We start from the raw sequence: 16,421 nt of genomic DNA on the forward strand, positions 1-16,421 counted from the left end.
GCCTGGAGCAGAACCAGGCATACCTAAAAATGAGGTGTCAACCTGATGAAGCTACAATACAGGATTATTTTGCATGTTAAACAGCGTAAAGAGTTAGTGATAGACAGCGCCAAGCAATCCTACAACCAGAGCAATCCTGCCACATATAACCATGAATGGTGATGGACGGTTAAACTTATTGGAGGAGATCCATCCACAAATATCTCCATTCTCAATGATAGGAGAGGCTAGGACATAGGTTCAAAAACATCAAGCCAAAGTATCTGCAATAATCTTCAGCCTCCTCCTAGTGTCACAGATGCCAATTTGATTCACTTAACAGGGCATCAAGAAACAGCTGACAGCACCGGGTACTGTACAACGTAAGGACCATGACAATATTCTGATAATAGTGCTGATGACTTGTGCAGCCCTAACCAAGATGTTCTTGTACAACAACACTGGCACCCACTCAAGTATGAAAAATCGCCTAGGTATATTCTGACCAGGCAAAGCTGACCTGGACAATTACTGACTCATCACTTACTCTCAGTGAAAGTGAAGAAACTGAGTTATCAACAGTGCTTTCAAGCAGCACTTGCTTTGCAATAACCTGTTCATGACACTCAAGTCTACTCAGCTCCTGACCTCATTACAATCTTGGCCCAAAGCCAAACAAAAGAGTTAAACTCCACAAACAGGAGAGAGTGCTTTTGAGATCAGAGCAGCATCTAATATAGTGAATGGCATTTGGACTCATCCCCAACATAAAGGAATGTGACTGTGTTTGTTAGAGGTCAGTCATCTCAGCTCCAGGACATCTCTCAGGAGTTCCTTATGATAGTGTCCTAGTCCTAACCATCTTCAGTCACTTCATCCATGACCATTCCTTCATCCAAAGGTCAGAAATGGTGATTGCACAATGTTTTCATTATTTGCAACTGCTCAGATACTGATGCAGTCCATGTACAGAAAAATCCAAACATTTCGTGACAGGTTACAGTTGCCTCACACAAATATCAGGCAATTACTATTTTCCACAAGAGAATTCAATGATTGCTTGTTGCTATTCAATGGCATTACTATGCTGAATTTACCAATATCAATATTATAATAGTTACTATTGACCATGAACTGTACTGGACCATATAAATATACCATAAATAAATAGTGTAATGACAAAAACAGGTCAGATGCTGGGAATTCTGCAGTGAGTAATTCGCTTTCCATCTTCCCAAAGCTTGGAGAAAGTAAGGACTGCAGATATTGGAGATCAGAGTCAACAGTGTGGTGCTTCCCATCTTCACAAATATCGTCCATCATCTAGAAAGGTATAAGTCAGGACTGTGATGGAGTATTCTTAACTTGCTGGGTAGCTGTAGTTCCTTCAACACAAAGCTTGAGACCAGCTAGAACAATACAGTCTGCCTGTATGGCACCAGATCTAATATCTTCAACATCCATTCCTTCCACCAATGCATAGTAGCAGCAGTGTGTACCATTTACAACATGCATTGCAATAACTTTGCAAGTGTCCCTTGACAGAACCTTCCAAACCCAATGACCTCTACCACCTCAAAAGAACAAAGACAGCACTTGCATGTACGTAGCAACAGCTGCAAGATCTATTCGAAGCATAGTTCCAAGACAATATCTCCATTTTTTTTCTGGGTCAAAATCTTGGAACTCCCTCTCCCTCTCCAACAGCACTGTAGGTGTACCTATCCATTCCATGTGCAGCGGTTATGAAGGTGACTCCCCACCACTTTAAGGGCAATTGGAAAAGGACAATAAATGCTTGTCCGGCCAGCAACACCCACATCCTGTCTATGAATTTAAAAAGGCCTTCTCCTGTCCAAATGTAAAAGAATTTGGATCATCTTGTGACCATAAAATCAATAGACTGTTTCCCAAAAATGTGTAATTGGTTACTTCAAACAGACTTAGTGCCCAAAAATTGCAATAGAATGGAAAAATAATCAAGAAGTTCTGGAATAAGGACAAGGCTTGTAATATTGTTCAGATTTGATTCCAGCAACGAATAGTGAACAGGTATAACTTACTTTGCAATTTATAACATCAGTTTCCTCCTTGTCTATGATCAATAATCTTGCTCATGTGAAGGATAAGCAACTTTATCCTTTGAAAGAACTTTTCAACATTTGCCATATATAGCTTTAAAAAAAACTCTTTAGTGACCAGTCTCTGGTTTATTCTCTCCTGAGGTTACTGATTTATGATGTAGAGGTCTTGGTAAGATCTCATTTTTCCAGTGGTGGGGTGAGAAGGGGAAATAATAAGAGCTGTTAGAACTTGGCTATGGGCTTGGCAAACAAAATTACTTGAAGAATATCAAAAGAAACTTAACATTAAAAGGTCAAATACAAGATTATTTCCATTAATCTAACCATTAATTATTATAAACATAGAATGATGTGGAAGAGTAATGAAGCTGGAACTGAATCAGTGTCCTCTGGTTGCCAAATCCTCTGCTACTGAAACCGCTCCTCAGTTTGAATGTCTTTATAAAATTTCCCCTTAACTGTCTTGGCTAAGAACAATCCCTGCTTCCCCAGCATCTCCACAAAACTGAAAGCCACTCAACCCTGATACTTTTGTAGTAAATCTTCTCAGCACTCGACATAACCCTAGCATCCTGATGGCCAAGACTGAATACAGCTGCAGTGGAGGTCTAAGAACTTAAGGACAGGGTAGTGGGAGCAGACCAGTCCATTCAATAAGATCATTCATAAGATAACTCTGACCATTCCTTTAGTGGCTAAGAATCTAGCAATCTAAGTCTTGAATATCCTTAACAATTGAACAAGTGGGGTATAGAATCTCAGATCCACAAACCTCTGCGTAAATCGATGAATATTGATACAAAATCTTTGATCAATGCAATATCAACAGAATTGGTTGCAATCATGTGGACAGTAAGAGAATTGAAGGCAACATCAACAGGCACCACAGTCAACAAGATTCCTTTGTTCCACCCCTTGCCTGTTAAAAATGAAACGAAATAGTTCACCATGAATAAAATATAAATCTCACCATGGGTTTAAACTGCAGCACCCACCATCTGATGGTTTAAATATAATTCACTTGCATCACCTATTAGATTTCTGCCCCTGCTCCTTTCTAATAGTTTCTGAGAATGCCAATTTTTGCAGTTGGCAGTGATGAGCAGCCTTCAAATTCCCTTCTTCATGAGTTTCTAGTCTGCTCTACCTCAGTAAGCACTACACCTATTTGAAACCTGTCCTCACTCAGAATCAGCAATTGGAGAAAATTATCTTCTTTCCAGGCCGAAAGGTTCAAGACAGTTTTAGCAACTCCATCCTTCACCTTCACAGAGGCCAACACTGACCCTGGGCCATCCCTGAGGTTTCCAGGTTGGAACAACTTGCTGCTATATCAAGCTGTACTGGTCATTAAAAAATGGTGCATTTAGTTTTATCATATACTATTAATTTGAATTGACGTAGCACCTTACATGACCTCATGACATCCCAAAACATTTCGGTTGTTGTAAAAAGGGGAACAAAGTGAACCAATTTGTGCACAGCAAGTTCCAAAAACAATTGTGAAGACCAAATTTTGAATGTTTGAATGATATTGGTGGAGACATAAATTTTGGACAAGATAATGAGAAAAACCTGCCTGTTCTTTGTTGAAGTAATGGCATTTCTCTTCAACCCAAGAGGACAGATGTTTCATGTCTCAATTGATAGCCTACACTTCAATATCTTGAGTGTCGGTCTGGGGTTTTGCGTTTGAGTCTTTGAAGTGGGACTTGAATTCCATCACCTTCTGCCTCAGGAGCAGGTGCATTCTCTGACAAGCCTCAGTTAATAACTGTGCAGAAAGGAATATTCAACCAGCCCATTCTCCACATCATGGGGAACATCATCTTCCATTATTGTGGAAACGTCATCTCCACTTCATGGTGATTGAGCCTTCTGATTCAACTAATAAACGTGCAGACGAGATGAAGGATGTTTTATTACTCAATATTTCTACTGACCAGGAATGGGTTAACATTTTTTAAGATGGAGTTGTGGCAGGAAGAGAGGGTGGTGGGTACTTATAGTCTTTATAAAATGCCTGTTGTAAACCATGAACCTGATTAAAAGCAGTTCAATGCAGTTAGACCAGTACAAGGACAGACTGTCCTAAAGGCTTTTTACTTATACATTTACATTAAAAATTAATAGCTCCTAATGGATTCAAAACCTTTTGTGCAGCAAATATGAATTTCCCCTTCCTTCTCCCATTATATGCGACACTAATCATAAGAAACTTTCTTTAAATAAAGAGGCCAAATGTTTTTGCTGTCAGAAGGCTGGTTTTTAGTTTATTGAAATTATATTTTTTTATGTATTCCATTAACCTTTATAAACTTGGATGTAGGTCTCACTTCAATGTCTCCCATCGTCCTGTCCCCAATTTCAGTCCAGTTAACTAGTTCACTTGGTATCTCAGGCACATCAGAGCAGTTCAGAGTCATCAGTTGTGGTTCAGGAGTAGTCATCTCAAATTTGAGTCAGAAGGATGTGGGTTCAGTTCCCACTCCAACAAAATCTAGCTTGATGATGCCGTTGCAATGCTGAGGGCCTTCTGCACTGCTGTTGTACAGATGAAGCATTAAACAGAGACCCTGTTTGCTTTCTCAGGTAGATGTGAAAGATCCCAAGGCATTGTTTTGAATAATAGATTATTAATATTTATTCTTCAATGAAAAATAATCACTAAACAAACATTATCCAGTCATTCTCACATTTCTGTTTATGAAACTTGCCATGCAGAAACTGGCCATCATACTTCCTAAATAGTGGCGATTTTTCAAAAGGACTTCATCGGTTATGAATGCTTTAGGAGCTCCTGTGTTTATAAAATGCAAGCCTTTTTTAAAATGCTTAACAGTTCAAATTACTCACATCTGCTCTTTGCTGCTGCAATGTTTAAATATTTGCAGCCAGAGCTAAATCCCAGAATTAAAGATTACAGTAAAATTGCTTCAGTCTCTCTTTGTGAGCCATACAAAGAATGATTTATTTTGTGCTTTACTCTGCATTGGTCAACTCGATTTGCAAAAAAAGTTTGAAATGCAATCAGGAGAAGGGTTTTCACTGAGCATACCAGAAAATAAAAGGATAAAAAATGGCAAGGTTGAAACTTCCAAACTGAAATCTGTTGAAAATGTAACTATTGCACGGTGTGGGAACCCACAATATAAAGAAAAATCAATGACAATGGAGTTTTGTTTTGTCATTGTTTTTAAATTACGTGCTAGGAACACTGAAAATACAAACAGGATTATGTTTTATTTAGTCCTAATTAGATCCAAGACAACCAAGATAAGACAGATAAATGAGGAGAGGAAAAGGGAATCACCATGTTGTATAAATTTAATTTGTGTTATATGAACTAGAAGCGTCACCATTGGTAACTCAGTACATTGTTGATAATAAGATTAAGCTTTTATTACTGCAAAAAGACAGATGCATGCGGTATCCACTGGGTTTCATCGAATATTAGTTACGACACAATGTAACAAATACTTTAATTTGGATGTCTTCTTGCATTAAAAACAATTACAAATTTCTTGCTTTGTGAATTAACACTTTACTAACCAACATTTACACAATTTTCATATACAATAAGGAGGATAATTGCTGTTTCAATCGCCAAGTTTCATATTATATTTATTCCAAGACATTTTATAGCAAGTATTATTTGGAAATGTTTGCACGCAAATATATTTTCATATATAGAGGCATTCATTTGTATTCCAAAAGGAAACTAGACATAGTAAATGAATGTTGCAAGAATGAGGCTAAGGCTTTGTGTGATTGATCTCTCTGTCTAGACAAAAGCTGTTGGAGAACCCCAGATATATTTACACATGTGAAACCTTGGATAATTGCAGAACCTATTCACATTCCACTTCCCGCTTAAAGACAAATCACATTCATCAACCCTCAAGAAAAAGGAATTTTATTTCTAAATATCAAAACCCTTTTACTTCCCAACACATCTATTAATATCAGTTTATGGTGAACATTTTAGCAGTTATCATTGGCTGTTGCAATATATAGATAAAGGACAAAAGCTAATCCAGTGGTTGTCATCCAATTCCTTAAATAATCAGATAGATTTGGTCCTGATTTAGGTCTCACATTTGTGGAAACAATTGCAACCAAGCTTTTCTCAATGGAATTAACAGCAAACCCATATAATATTGAGTACCAAAGTGACCATGACTGATTGAAAGCACAATACATCACCAGTTTAACTAAGTTTCACACCACAATATATTGAGGAAAAAATTACAAATTGTGATTTTAATGCACATATGATACCAAAGTCATTCATTTTACAAAACAAATAAAAGCAAGCTAAGACAAAAAAGAGATGTACTAGGATAAGTTTGTAATAACAGATTATAGTTTTGTATAAAACAGACAAGGACTGTGTGCATACATTTTAATGAAGGAGTGAGAAAATCGATAATTATTTTGATAAATTTATGCATGAATCTTGTGGAATTAGGTAAGGAACAAATTCAACCAACGACACAGAATAGACGAGTCTACTGTAGAAAATGTTTATCTGATGCCTTGCTTCCCCATTGTTTTTAAAGCCTTGATTTTTTTTTGTTATTTGCACAGAAAGCACAAAAGCTGGTATTATTATTTTCCAGTTTAATCTGGTTCCCATTTCCCAGTCACACACCATTGCACACCAATCAGCTTCAGTGTTGATGCCAATTTTAAAGTGTGTGGTACAATTATTAATTACATTTAATGTAAAGCAGGTAGAGCTGGGACATCACGTGCTGTGTGTACAGTCAATTTCAGTTTACATGAATAACATTCCGACATAAAAAGGGCATAACCAAAACTGCAGTTATTTAATATTTACTCCTATGCTAAATATGCTCTTACAACACACACATCTTTCAGCTCACTCCTCCAGCTCAGATGCAGTTCAATTAGTGTTGACGGTTTCTCTACAACTCGATAACACTACCGCCTGTCTTGTGCCTCCATTGAGGTTGAACTTTGCCCCAGACATTCAAGTGCAGCAAAATAACTGAGTCAGTGGACTGACTGGAGACTAGCTTACTGGCACTGGCAGAAGTGGGGTTCAATTAGATGTCTAGGCCACAGAACAGAGCCTGAACCAGTGAAGAATTTTAATAATTAGGAACAAAGGAACAGGAGAAGACTATTCAGCTCTCCTTGAGTCTGTTCCACCACTCATGTTGTGGCGACCTGTAATGACAACTGCATTCGCCCACCATGGCTCCATATCTTTCATAACCTTGATGTATAATTTTTTGAAAAATATTTGCGGAAAGCGAGTATCCTACATTATTTCCTCCCATTAATTTGCCTGCAGAAGATGATGAACCGCCTTCCGGAACCACAGCAATCTGTCTGGTGTGGAGATATCGACAGTACAGCTTCTGTCAGATTTTTAAATTATTAGCCAAGGCAGGGAATGCCACACTCTAGCAAATCATAACGAGAAGGGGTTTTACTATCTTCTCTCCCATAGGCCAGGATGTTAAAATTGTAATTTAACAGCTCAGATGTTTAAAATATTTGTCATTGTTGTGGACTCCCATTGCAGAAAGAGAATCTCACTACCTGCTCTATCAATTCCATTCACAAATGACATAAGAACTTTCAACCAAATCATTCCATTACTTTCCACATTCCAACTAATGCAAACATGGCTTATGTAATCTTGCCCAAATTTAACCTCTGGGGCCAATAATATTCTGGTGAATTGGTGTTGCATTCCTTCCAAAATGCCTTATTTCCTACCCTCCAGATCCCTCAAAAGGGGCTACTAGGTGCACTATTCCATGAGAATAGTGCCCCCTGAGCTGATATCACTGCTGTGTTGATAGGTCTTCTCCTGAGATACATCTTTGGTAGTGCAGACGTGCATCACCACAGATCCATCTATCACCTCAAAAATACTCCAGTTGCTGTGAAGATGTGATCACTGCTGTCACACAGGAAACTTTGTGCAATGTAGGAAGCCTGGCAGCTAATTCATACACAGCAAGATTCCACAAACAGCAACAAGCTAATAACCACATCAACTGCATTAGTGACATTAGGCGAGGGATAGTTTTATGCAGAATGCTGGGAAGATAAACTGACACCATGGAATCTTTATCACCATGTCAGGTGGCAGACTTGGTTTAACATTTCATCCTGTCTCTGTGGGGGCCAGTGTGGATATGTGCGTAAATCTCTGAAGCTGACACAGAACTGGAAGAACCAGCACAGACCTTGGAATTAAGTCTAGCCATTTAACTTGGTGGATGCAGTGGTACTCCACTCCTGACTCAGCATCCTCTTAATCATTTCTGTTTAAAGTTGCTGACCTTGTAAGGTTCACTAGATTCACACAGTGGAATGCCTCCTCACCTCTTCCTTCAGAGAGAAAGGCCCACACAGCATCAAAGGCCAACAGTCTTCATTAACAGATGGAATGGAACCCGTCAACTTTACATTTTGAGAGGTCTTCAATCCTTGACTTTAGACCATAGTGAACAAGCAAGGCCATCCAAATGTTGTCAAGAAGTTGTCCTACATTTAAAGACAAAACAAAATTTAAGAAAATTCATGCTTAGTTCTTAAGAACCCTACAAAAGGATCTGTAATGGAAATCAGAGCTATTTAGGAGGAAGACCAGCAAGAGAGGAAAGCTCAACCTGAATAACGTCCTTCTGCATAACAGAATTCCATAAGAATTTGCAGAAGAACAAAACTGCTACAGAGGAAGGAAGCAAAGACTGCAATCCAATAATGAATATTGGAAAAGATATGATAGAATAAAAGTCCTGCAACTACAGATCAGAAATGAGGGGAAAGGTTGAGAAAGGAACAGCCAAGACTGAACTGTGTTTGGTATAAAGCAGAGAAGAGTATTTTAAAGTTTTGGTGGATTAGATTTGAGGATCAGGCAGCATCAAAGTTAGTTTTTTTACTCAACTATTGCTGCTCTCTCTAGCCAGCTTTTCACCTTGGAGCTGCTACCCAAATCCTAACTCCTCACAAATTCCTCACCTGTGGTGCTCAGAGAAAAAATGCTTACAATTCTCATCCTGGTTTTCAAATCCTTTCATGAGTTTACCCTTCCTCATCTCTACAACTTCCTCCAATTCTACAACTCTCCAAGATCTCTGTAGTTTTGTGTTAACAAATAATTAAGTTTAGAAGATGGCTGTTCATAGATTAATTGATGTCTAGATATATAAAAGGGAAACAGCTGGGACTAGGGAAAAGAGAATTAGACTGTACAGTCAATAAACCCTCTGCACAAAGAAAATCAATGTCTCTTAGTTTATGTTTGACCAACCTGGGTAGAATCTATTAACATTGCAGATCCTCCATTTGCTTCACCCATATCTGACAGCCCTATACTCTAGAATTCCCACCTTCAACTCCTCTGCCTCACTACCTCCTTCAAGATCTTCCCTAAACCTCTCATTGAACAGCAGCTGGTCAAAAGCAGGGTATGTGGCTCTGGCAAAATTTTTTTAAAGATCAGACTAAACTAAAGTGAATCACTTTGGAACAGTTTGCTACATTAAATGCACTCTTACAAAATGCAATTTATTGTTATCTGTCAATAAATATGTCCCCACACTTCAGATTTTCCTGAAAGCTTCAATGTCAGAGTGTTTCTGGCTTGTAAGTGAACAATTTGTGGTCAGTGTAATTCAGTGGTTGGGAACAACTTGTTGCCAGATGAGTAACATCACAGCTGGTTGTCAGATTGAACCTCTCATAATTGTTACATGAAGCTAATTTCAAGAGCACAAGGGCTGAGAGGGGAATGGGATGGGGAAATAACTGGATCCAAATGAACTACAGTAATTACACTCTAGTGCAGAATGTTGGCAAGTTAATATGATAAACCACCTGTGTCCACAGGAAACGTATTACACCCCAGTTAAAACTCAGTTGGTAAATGCAATCTGAACGGAGGTACAACATGAAGCTGTATCTGGTTCCAAAGAGGACTGTTTTCATTTGACACTCTCACTATCAGGCAGGTTTGATGATGTTCTTTGAGATGAACAGTTGCAATCAAAGATTCTGTAAGACAGTGCACCACAACATAGCTGTATCCCTCAGCAAACAGTGGTTAAGCGGCCACTGCCTTGGATAGTAGATGCTGCCACTTTCTCCAGAGGTGATAGATCAAACTATCCCCATATGCAGCTTGGAGAAAGTGAGGACTGCAGATGCTGGAGAGTCAGAGTCAAAAAGTGTGGCGCTTGAAAAGCACAGCAGGTCAGGCAGTGTCCAAGGAGCAGGAGAGTTGACGTTTCACGCATAAGCCCTTCATTAATGATGAAGGGCTCATGCCTGAAACATTGACTCTCCTGGTCCTTGGATGCTGCCTGACCTGCTGTGCTTTTCAAGTGCTACACTTTTCGAACCCATACATGGCTGCAAAGTCCTTAATGATCAAACACATCAATTTCTCCCAAATATAAAGATACCCACTCTGTTACACCTGAAGTTATAGCCTGGTTGGGATTTGGATATTGATATAGGATATGTTCATTTTCTAACAACACACAGGAGAAGAAGTTAGGTGGATAGCCCATGGGAAATGCAGGGTTACAGGGTAGGGGGTAAGTATGGGTGGGTGGGATGCTCTTTGGTCTTTTGGGGACTCGATAGGCCAATGGCCTGCCTCCACACTGTAGGGATTCAATGATTGATCAATCCTGAGCACTGAATGCTTCCTGGTTCAATTCCCAACCTGAGTGCCAATCTTTAAAAAAAGGGTCCTATCTCTGATCTCCACACTCCAGAATTAGTTGCAGTGGAGTTTGAAGTTCAATACTTACTTCTTCAGAAGTAGGAATTCTATCACTAAGCAGTATTCTCACTTCAGATCCAGTGAGCATCAGAAAGGGACACTGAATGTCTACTATAATAAAGGCAAAACAATGTAGTTGCTGCAAGTGTGAAACAAAAAGAATGCTGGAGAAACTCAGCAGGTCTGACTGTATTTGTGGAGAAAGAAACAGAGTTAACATTTCAAGTCCAGTATGACTCTTCTTTAGCAATGATAAATATCCTCCTATACAATGGCAAAGACTGGTGGATGTCTGCATGGCACAAAAATAACCTGGGCTTCACAAAATGTCAACAACACGCTGATAAAGGACGCCCATTGTCAGTGAAGTGCAGCAATGGCAACATGGTTCCGGTTACGGTGCACTCACCTTGGAGTCAGAAGGTCATAGCTCCATTTCCCACTCCCAGAGTCACATATCAGCAAAATCAAAACTGATACTCCAATGGAACACGGATTGTTGCTGTATCACCGATATCGTCTTTCTGATAAGTTATTATACTAAGTGCTAGGGTGGAAGGGTGGCTCAGTGGTTAGCACTGCTATCTGACAGCACCAAGAACTGAGTTCAATTCCACCCTCAGGTGACTGTCAGGGTGGAGTTTGCACATTCTCCCAGTGCCTGAACAGGTTTCCTCCAGGTGCTCCAGTTTCCTCCCACTGTCCAAAGGTGTGCAGGTTATGTCATTTTGACATGGTAAATTGTCTGTTATGACCATGGATGTGCAGGCTAGGTGTAATAGCTAAGGATTTTGGATTAGTGGTGCTGGAAGAGCACAGCAGTTCAGGCAGCATCTGAGGAGTAGCAAAATCAATGTTTCGGGCAAAAGCCCTTCATCAGGAATAAAGGCAGAGAGCCTGAAGCGTGGAGAGATAAGCTAGACGAGAGTGGGGGTGGGGAGAAAGTAGCATGGAGTTCTTGGGAGTTGCAGTGGGGGAGGAACTCCCTGAGATTCTTGTAGGGAGAGGACATGCAGGGTGGGAAGTGGGATGCTCTTCAGAGGGTCAGTGCAGATTTGATGGGCTGAATGGCCTCTTTCCACATTGTAGGGATTCAATGTATGCCCTAAGTTGAAAATGTATGGTTGCCTTGTTCTATTTCAAAGATCAGAATGTCTCCAGACCATTAGTGTGGACCCTCTGGAATACTAGCCCAGTCCGAGCAGGTCCATTACATCAGCACAAGTTTCCCACTATCTGGTCTAAAGAACAGGAACAGGCCCTTCGGTCCACAAAGCCTGTGTTGTTGCAATGCCTTTCTAAATCAAAAACTTTTTGCCTCTACTTGATCTTTATCCCTCGATTCCCTGGTTATTCATATATCCATCAAGCTGCCTCTTAAATATTGCTATTGCATCTACTTCTACTACCTCCCCTAGCAGCATGTTCCAGGTACTTAACACCCTCTGTGTAAAGAAATTGCCTCTGACACCTCCTTTAAACATCGCTCCAGTTTAGGTGCAATCAATCCTTTTTGGTAAGGTCTCACCTGCCCCCAAAAGACATCCCAAGGATGCACACACCTGAAGCCCTCCCTCCTAGACCAGCTCTTTAGCCATGTATTTAACTATACTATCTTCCTATTCCTAGCCTCACTGGTTGATGGCACAGGAAGTAATCCTGGGATTACAACCCTGGAGTTCCTGCTTTTCAACCTCCGACCTAACTCCCTGAATTCCCCTGCATGACTTCATTTCTCTTTCTGCCAATGTCATTTATACCAGTTTGTACCACAACCTCTGGCTGCTCACTCTCCATTTGAGAATATCCCATACCTGCTCAGAGATATCCTTAACCCTGGCACTAGGGAGGTGACACACCATCCTGAAGTCTCACTTGCAGCCACGCAAGCACATATCCATGCCCCTATCATGACCACTCACTGAGACTTCAACCTTCCCTGCTGTAAAACAGAGCCAGGTTGGTGCAACTGATGGCATTGTTTTAAAAAAAACTCTTTCACAGGATGTGGACATCACTAGCTAGACCAACATTTATTGCCCAGATGGCAGTTAACACTCAACTGCGTTGTTGTGGGTTTGAAGTCACATGTCGGCCAGACCTAGTAAGGTTGGTATTTTCCTTCCCCAAAGGACATTAGTGAACCAGAAGGGACTTTTTCCTTCCTGACAATAGATTCATCATCATCATCATCATTAGACTCTTCATTCCAAATTCTTATTGAATTAAAATTCTATCATCTGCTATGGCAGGATTTGAACCTTAAATCTCCAGAGCATCACTTGGGATTCTGGACTGAGTCATGATAATACCACTAGGCCATCACCTCTTCTATTGTGCTCAGATTCCTGTAGGTGGGGACTTCTGATGGTGGATAGTTCAATGCACTGCCATTTCTACCTCATCCCAGTGGCTACTTAGTAAATGTAGACTTGAAGAGCAGGGACCAGCACGTTAGTAAAGCTCAGTTCTGATTGCAACCATATTATCAGACATGTGCTTTCTAGTAGGGTTAGAACAGCTTTCCAGCAGCTACTAATCAGGCTGTAAATTATCACAGTCAGACACCAATACATTACACTGTCAAAGTAAACCTTCTGCAATACATTCAAACCAAAAACACAAATATACAATGTGCATAGCAGGTAACAGGCCACAAAGTTCACTATGTTATGACCAGCAGTAATGTTTACTAATTATGATAAAAAAATGTCATCCATTGCAATTATAAACAAGGTCCTCAATATGTATATTATGTCCTGAGAAACCTCACTTGTCTAACACATCTTCAAAATGATCTCCTCCAGACCATCAGACCACCTCCTAAAAATGACATCCTTTGTACTGCAGCGAACAGGCAGATCAGTCCAACTAGAACATACTGTTTATGCTTCATGCAAGACTCCTCCCACTGCATCTCATCTTAACAATATAACCTACTGTTCCTTTCTCTTGTATGTTTAGTGAGATATGCTTTGAATGCATTTATGCTACTACTCTCAACAATTCCACATGGAAGCAAGTTTTACATCATCACCAGTCTCTGAGTGAACAAATTTCTCTTGAATTGGGATAATTCAATAGATCTTAGCTTGTTTAAAATAAACAGACTGAGCTTTGGATAAAAAGTCCAGGTTTTGAGATGGTGTGTTAGTATCTTTCAAAAATTAAAACAAGTCTATTTTTCCCTGTTTACTACGACCTTTTATGAAGTGCAGGCTTTTATCATTAATGAATAGACATCAGAACAAATACCAAGAATCTATTTTCAGTCACATTCTCTGTTCTGCATCTATCAGATTCTGGACTTATGCAACAGTCGAGAATATAGAGCAACATTTTGCCCAAATAATCCATGCCTGCATTAATATTCCACTCAAGCCTCCCTCTTTCCTCCTTGTGTTTAGTAGGATGTTTTGGACGAACCTAAGTTTAGAGTAGGAGGCTTGCCAGGAGTATAATATCACATTTTGAATAATGAATGGTCAAAGGATTCAGCAGATAAGCTGAGGCATTGAGGTGGACAACAATACAAAGGCATGAAGAGGTATTATTTACGACAGCCATGTCGTGATACCACAAGAGGACGAAACACTAAATACCTGGGCCAAATTTTGGTGGAGCAAGCATCTCATAGGGATGTTTTCCTTCACTTTCAGATTGAAATAAATGTGCACTAGAATTTTCTGGAAGACCAAGACTTCCAATGACACACCTCTGGAACTAGCAGGACCTGAACCCAAGGCTTCCAGTTCGAGGCTTGTGATTGTATACCCGGTGCAATAGGATCAACATCGCATCTCTTAAACCAATGAGACTGAAGGGTCCAAGAATAAAAACTGAAAAGAAAGACAAAGTAAATTGGAGTCAAATCAGGTACAAAAAGATGAAAGGAGGGGAAAAAAGATAAAGTAACAAAATCTAAAATTTTAAGAAACCTTCGAGAACAATACTTTGTAGGAAAGAGATGCCACCATTTAATTTGTTCCCTTTCTGGCCCGGAGAATTTGAGTGACATCTTGGATTCAGACATATCTCATTGTGCTATTGAGTATTAGCCTTGCGGTTCAACATTGAAGTAATGGGTGATTAAAGCAGAGTCTTGGAACTTACAGAGAAGCTTAAGGGAAATTTAGTGAAACACCCATGTTCATAAGGCTAATGGCAAGGCAGTGCAAATTACCCAGCAACTTGTGATGAATCATCATTGACAAGTTCTTGGGTTATTCACAAATTAATAGCTAACAGTACGAAATTGGTTATTTTTCAAGCAAATTCTGGCCAAATACAATGTGACCTACGGTGTACAGTGAGAAAATGTTGTTGGTTATCAGCAAAATTGTCTTGAGTCAAACTGGAAAATTCAACTATAATTTTTTTAAGGATATGTACCAATAACCTTTCTCCGCCAGCACCTCCTTTCAAGCTTCCAGTGCACTACTTTATGAATGGAGCTGATTTTAAATATAAGGAAAGTTCCACTCTAATAGCACAAGGGGCTAGAAGCAAACAATGTTTTATTCCAGGAATATCATGGAGAGCTGAAAGGACCAGTTGACTAGAACAAAATAATCAGCTGATTTCAGCTTTAAGCTATTTCAGAAACCGTTTCCACTCAAACAAGGAAAACAATCTTTCTTTATATAGTATCTTTGCCTTAACAAAACACTCCAAAATATCATAGGTTTATAATGTTACAACAAGATATTAGACCAGGGAGAGCAAAAGCTAACTTTTAAAGGAAGACAGTGAGATGTAGGGAGGGAATTTGAAAATTTTGGGCTAGGCAATTGAAGCAAATAAAATTGTTGGTGCTCAGTATTAGAGTAGTGTGGATATCCTAAAGAGTTCTAGGTCTTAAGGAAATTTCAGGGATAGACGGCTCAAGAATGAAGGGATCTGATTTAATGAAACTGAGCAATAAGCTCGAGGGGCTGAATTGCCTCCTCCTGCTCTTATTTATGTCAGGAGGAAAATGCATTGGGTTCTATGAGAGAATTTCAAAGAGTGGTGAGCTAATGACTGAACAGATTTTAAGTAAAAGAGGTTGAGGTTTCAATGCATGACCAAAGGTGATTTTTATTTCAGCTCATGATGTAAAATCAAGAGGTGGAATTCAAAATGAGAATAGCAGATCCTTAAAATAATTGAGAGCCAGCATATCATTTGATTCCATGCTATGAGCAGGGAGAAATCAATGACAGACATAAATGATATCATGCCATCAATTCAAAGAGGAGCAGTGGGTTCTGAGGGGACTTGACTAAGTGGATGTGAAAAGGAATGTTTCCTTTTGTGGAAGAATCTAGAAGTAGGGGTCATTACTGAAAAATAAAGACCACCTATTTAAGATGGTGACAAGGAAACATTTTTTCCCTCAGCAGGCTTCATGTCTTTGAAATTCCCTCCCTCAACAGGCAGCAAATTCTGAATCTTTAAATATTTTAAAGTCATGTGTTGGCAGATTCTTGATTCCCAAGAGAATGAAAGATTATCAGGGATATGCAGGAATGTAAAGTTGAGGTTAAAATCAGATCAGCCATGATCTTACTGAACAGGTTGAAAGAGCTAAGTGG

This window comes from Chiloscyllium punctatum, chromosome 23 (genome assembly GCF_047496795.1).
Source record: "Chiloscyllium punctatum isolate Juve2018m chromosome 23, sChiPun1.3, whole genome shotgun sequence".
NCBI classification, from domain to species: domain Eukaryota; kingdom Metazoa; phylum Chordata; class Chondrichthyes; order Orectolobiformes; family Hemiscylliidae; genus Chiloscyllium; species Chiloscyllium punctatum.